This window comes from Nicotiana sylvestris, chromosome 1 (assembly GCF_000393655.2).
Source record: "Nicotiana sylvestris chromosome 1, ASM39365v2, whole genome shotgun sequence".
Lineage (NCBI taxonomy): Eukaryota > Viridiplantae > Streptophyta > Magnoliopsida > Solanales > Solanaceae > Nicotiana > Nicotiana sylvestris.
This window is the reverse complement of record NC_091057.1, coordinates 132,595,884-132,602,259: the sequence shown is the minus strand read 5'-3', so window position 1 is coordinate 132,602,259 and position 6,376 is coordinate 132,595,884. Positions and strand designations below refer to the sequence as shown.

At 33.3% G+C, this 6,376-nt stretch overlaps 1 long non-coding RNA gene across 1 annotated transcript; it reads left to right on the top strand.

Moving 5' to 3' along the window:
• Positions 1-481: 481 nt before the first annotated feature.
• Positions 482-2,009, top strand: LOC104238317 (uncharacterized). The gene is made up of 2 exons (XR_011405369.1): positions 482-704; positions 1,012-2,009. It is a non-coding gene; the product is annotated as an uncharacterized lncRNA (long non-coding RNA).
• Positions 2,010-6,376: the final 4,367 nt, after the last annotated feature.

Below are 6,376 nucleotides of genomic sequence, written 5' to 3'. Positions count from 1 at the left end.
ACAAAAGAAGAATGAAACATTTCTTTTCTTCTTTTTAAAGATGAAGGCAGAGGTCAAAGTCCATAACCAACATAGAAAAGGCAAGTCTTTGACTCAAAGGTTTAGGCACAAGCCTAGCTACAGGTTCGTAGAACCTAGTAACTCTTGTTCAAATAATATATTTGGTATTTGAAATTAATTAAATATGTATAAATATTAAATTTAAAATTTAGTCTTTAACATTCGAAGTTATCGTTTTAAACTTCAAAACTCTTAAAATTGAAATCCTGACTACATCTCGGCCTTTTGAGGGGAGGTAGAATAGCTATCTAAGTTTCCACCTGAAACCTATGCATCCGTAATTTGAAATTCTTATGAAATTTAACATTACAAATTTACAATAAGGGGAAACAAAAGATACAGAAAATGAAAATAGTGTCATTAAGAAAAAGGAAAAAAGAAAAGTAAAGAATAAGGGCGGGAAGAGAGAACCTCGGTGCACGAAAATGAAAGAGAGAGAAATGGGAAAAGGGAAAGCAATAAACAAAGGACGCGTGGCTTGTCCCCTTCTTCTTTTCCTATACAAAACTCACCCCTTCCCCCTCCCCATTTCCTTCAACTCTCCTCCCCCATTTCTCTCTCTCTCTCTCCCTCTTTCTCTCTCTACGTATTATTCATCCCATCCGCCACCTACCGCCGTCGCAGCCGCCGCACTCACTACTCAGGTATTGTTTTTCAACTCAACTAGTGCTCTCTTTTTCTCGTTTTGTTGCTCTGATTTTCAATTTTTTTTTGTTTACACGGAGATTCCTGAGAATCGAATTTGATATAGTTGAGTCACTTTTGAATTCATTCTGTCAAACGAGTATCATGTTACTACTACCTTATGTGTATAGGTGTTTATGTACGGACACAAAAGCGTTGTTTTTGATTCACCTGATTTAGCATGTTTACACACAGAGAATCAGTTTCTGAAAAAGCTTTTATAACCTGTTTCAGAGTCTCATCGCCTCTTTTTTTCTTTTTCTGCAGCTTGCATCTATTAACAGAAGTACAATTCGTGAGAATCATTCCGAATTTGTATCACAGAATTGTCCCTTCTGATGGCGTCATCCTCTACCGTCTCGAATCCCGATGCTAACTTCAACCCTTCCCGAGAATCCAAGCGCAAAAAGAGAAGAAAAATTGGAGATGACGGCAAAAGTGAGCCAACCGCTAGCCTTGATCAATCGAGGTGGAGAACTCAAAACGAGCAGCAGATCTACTCTTCTAAACTTCTCCAGGCTCTCCGTCAAGTCCGCCGGAGTGATGATTGTCCGTCACCAGTTATCGCCGGACGCGCCGTCAGGGACACCGCCGACAGAGTCCTCGCCGTCACGGCCAAAGGAAGAAGTCGTTGGAGTAGAGCGATTCTCACTGGTCGGCTCAGCCTCAGGCTTAGCCAAATTAATAAGAAGCATAAGAAAGCTAAGGTGAACAGCAGCAATATAAAGTCGAAGAAACCGGCGGCGGCGAAGAAGCGATTACCGGCTTTGCAGCGGAAAGTTCGTGTTCTCGGCCGTTTAGTTCCCGGCTGTCAGAAACTCCCGTTTCCGAACCTTTTAGAAGAAACTACGGATTACATAGCAGCTTTAGAGATGCAAATCCGAGCCATGACTGTTCTGACCGGCCTCCTCACCGCCGGTGGAGCCGGATCAGTTGCATCTCACCCCGATCGGCTCGGCTAAGTGGCTCGTTACGATGCTGAGGTGTCTTTTTTTTTTTAAATTCTTTTTAATTTTTTTCTGAACTTCTTTTTGTTAATAATTGAGTTTTTATATTGGTGTATTTTGTTGTATACATGTCCCCCCTCCCCTCTTTATCCTTTCTTTTGCTCTCAAAACTTCTACCTCTCCTCCACTTTGTTTACCTTTTTTATTTTTATTTTTCTTTGAATTTTTTATTGGAGTAGTATTTACTTTTTGTTTCTCTTGATGTCTTGCTTATGGATTAAAATTATATATTTATTTGTTAATTAATTTATTCATTAATTATTGGCTGATTAAGTAGACATGCCAGCTAATATCTTTTGTAATCGAACAAACAATTGTTTGATTCCCTTTCAATTTATTTGTTAATAAATTCATTAACTAATAATTTAAATGTTTCAAGAAGTTCAAGGTGAGTAAATAGAAAAGATAAGGTATTGGGTAAACTCGCCATATAATTATAAGGCAATTATATTGGACGGGAAATTACCTTTTTTTTACTCCTGGAAATGGATGAAGGCCTAGCTAGTGCCGTCCTTTCTCTTTCACTAACCATAGTACGATTTAATCGATATAATTAGGTAACAATATTTGTTAATTATCGTGTACACAGAACTTAATTAGTGAATATTGAAATGAAATTGATATACGAATAGCAAGAATCGATATTGCTGATTTTAAGTAGTTTGGAATTGAGCGGATCTTTGTTGTTACTGTATAAACTGATCATTCGTCTAATTTGATCGAACTATATTGAAATGTCAAATTTCAGTTACAAAATTTGACTCATAATAAAAGGACAGGGGATAGGGGTGGGCTAAGGCTAACAAAACCCCACAAATGCACATGAGGAAAAGCTGGCAAGTGGGGGAGAAGGAGAATAGGCCAAAACAAGAGTCTACAAAAGCGAGAGAGAGAGAGCCACATTTTCATGTGCTCCATTTTCAATCTCCTTTTAACTATCTTTTGCCCCCCTAGTCGTCCCACCCACTATCTCAGCACCCATGTGATATATATAAGTAAAGCGTTGAAACACCTACTATTGCTAATCCCTATTTCCCAATTCCCCCTACCTTTATTTTCGGTAATGTGAATGCTTTCTATGTTAACTACTATCACTAGGGGTGTGTTCATAAAAATCTGAACCAAACCGATCAAAAAAATCGATACCTTTTGATTTGGTTTAGTTTTAGTTTTGAAATGTAAAAATCGATCAAATTTGGTTTGGTTTGGTTTTAATTTTAATAAAAAAAAAAATCGAACCAAACTGAATATAAGAGTAGATATTTTAAATTCATTATTACACCTATATATATGTATACTTTTATACAAAGTTTCAAAATTTTTATAGTAAATATTAATCGTTTGCACTTTTAGTACAGTTCTTTACCTTTACATTCTAGTTCGATTGGTAGGTTTCTTTTGTTAAGTGTAAGAATCTATTCATGTTAAAAATAATATATTTTTAATTGAGTTCTTAAATTATTCATCACTATTTGATTCAATTATCATCAATATATCTTGGTAAATAATAGATTTCTCAAAGGGCAATTGATTTGATAGTATTACATTGAAAATGTGGTCGCCGAAATATGTGTTTGGTAGTGTATGTCTTATATTTAAGAAAAAACCGACAAATAACCGAAAAAACCGACATAAATCGAATGAGAAAAAACTGACTTAATTGGTTTGGTTCTAATATTTGAAAAACCGAATTACTTGATTTGGTTTCTTTTTAGAGAAAAACCGATCCAAACCGAACTATGACACCCCTAACTATTACCATGCTAATTTTCACTTGAACCCCTTTGAAGTTTGAATTGTTACACTTATGCCTTTGAGGTTTCTAAAAGTGATATCTGCCATCCTTTATGATAAAAGTCAAGAGACATTATTGGCAGATGCGGATCTAGAATTTAAGTTTTATGGGTTCAACATTTAAGGTTTTAACATTGAATTCATTGTATTTTTAAAGTTATGGATTCATATTGCAATATATTACAATATTAGTGAATTTTTATATATAAATATATGTTCCGCGTCAAAAGTACTGAGTTTAGTTGAACCACGTATCGATACATTGCAGCCATCTCTGATTATTGGTGCATAATAATAAATGGTAATCGATCCCTTTAATTTTGAACATCAACACTTACTCGTGTCTAAAAAGCAACAAGCATAATTTTTATAAAGAAAGATGAAATCTTAACACTACAAAGAAGTGTGTCAACCACCTTCTCAAACCTCAAGGGGCTCAACACTATTCCTAAATGAAATAACTCCGCCCCTTATGCGTGTTATATAGGGCAGAGTTAGGGGTTCAATTTCTAGAAGATTGCCCTAAATTTTCCTATTTAAGGACATGACACATTAAGGACTCTACAACAAGGAGTTAGGAGATGAGAGATATATATCCCATCATAACTTCTTCTCTTACCCAAACCAATCTTGTTTAATTTCTTATAATGATTGAAAAATTATGAGAATCCAGGAAGATATTATACTTTTATGACACTACAAGGACATAACGCATTAAGAATGTGGAATAATTTGATAAATATCCCACCAGGTATAGTATGGTGTTAAAAAACACTATCATTGTTAGTCATTGAAAATTTTCCACCCTCTACCTACTTATAGCATGTACATAAACTATTGTCTTCTCCATATTTATGTCCATTATCTTTATCTATAATACTCACTTTATGCGTATAGATGGCATGAATTAGAATAAATTTTCTCACACTTACCCGTTAATAACAAAATTCTTTTTTACATAAAAATAAATCAATAATAATTACATACTGCGCAATTAAGGGAAGCTATATGCAAATTTTTCTAAACAAAATCCTCCCAGCTTAACGCAGTTATCACAAACATAATTGAAAAATCTAAAACAGAATATTAGAAGTTACCACTAATTAAGTAATGATATATATGTGTGTTATTGTGATACAAGGAATACACCTTTGCTTAGATGATACAGATTAGAGAGGATGCCTCTCAATACAAAGTGATTGAAAGAGCTGTTAGCGTGGGATAATTGTCTTCTGTGGTCTTAAGTTATCATGCTCTCAAAGTAAATTGCCTTCTCTACAGTCAAAAAAGGACTAACACGTGTGCCGCCATTAACCTTCATACTGTCAATTTTGTGCATATTAAGTCATCAACTAAACCACTACAAGTCCGACCTTCTATTTTTTTGAAAAAAGTGATGAAGTGGAAGTGTAGAGGTGTACGTGGTGTTGGTTCGGATTTTACAATTACCAAATCAAACCATTTGTGTCGGATTTTTAAATCTAAAGACCAAATCAAACCAATAAAACTCGGGTTTCACTCTCGGTTTTTCTCGGTTATTCGGGTTTTTTCCCGATAAAATCTTCGTAGAACAAAACATATAAATTATGCTCAAAATATTTCTTTAGTCCCAGTAAAATACAACTATATAAAGTATTTTTCAAGAAAATAATACAAAATATGAGATATGTCATGGCATTATCCTAAAATATTCAACAATAAAATTATGTAATATAAATATTGCTAATTAAAAAGCCATAATAAAAATAAACATAATCTAAGAGTACTAAGTCATGCTAAAATAAGTAGACTAATACGGAAGTATTAAATACATGGCTAAACGCAAAGAAAAAATAAAAATAGGTTATGCATTTTATCTAAATTATTGCAAAACAAAAAAAAAGATATTCAATACATTCTCGTTTGTAGTATTGAATTAAATGTCTTTTGTTAGCATTAATATTGATTTGATTTTGGTTTGGGCTTTTGTTAGCACTATTTAATTTACTAATGTTAATGACTATCAAACTTATTGGAACATTCAAAAATTCTAAGTCCAACCTTGAAATAATACCTCAAAAAATAAAATTATGAAATCTTTTAAGAAATATTAATAAATTACATCACAATAAGTATATTTATATATTAAATATATCTAAAATTTCTATATATGTAATGTCGGGTTGGTTTGATTTCGGTTTGACTTTCTTTAGTTAAAACCAAACCAAACCAATTATGGTCGGTTTTTTTTTTCCAATACCAAACCAAATCAAACCAACCTATAGTCGAGTTTTATTTCTCGATTTGACTCGGATTATCGGGTTGGTGCGGTTTGTCGGTTTCCTTTGTACACCCCCAAGTGGAACAATCAATAAATTTTGAAGGACTATTTCTCCTTTTAAATAGATATGGTTATAATTTTCATCTAAACTGGTTTACCTTTTAAAAAAAAAAGTTTTTCTAGTGATTAAACCTCAACGATCATAAATCTATTTGTAACTCTTCTTGTAATGAATGATAGACAAGAAGTTAATTGTCATTATCATTATCCGTCCGGATTAGGTTCTTGACTTGAAATTACAACAATTTTTGTGGTTTAAGCATTTTGTCTATTAATTGTCATTATCATTATCCATCAAGATTCTTAACTAGTTTTCAGTTGAAAATGCACAGATTAACCAATTAAGAACCATGTTATTTAGTGTGTTATTAAACAGCATTATCCTCAAAGTCCTTCCTTTTGCTCGGTTTGTTCTTGAGCTTCTTTCTTGATGTAATTAATCTTGAAATATTGCTTCAATAAATCAACTATTTATCTGTTAAATCTCAGAAACAATTTCTTCCTTGCGATC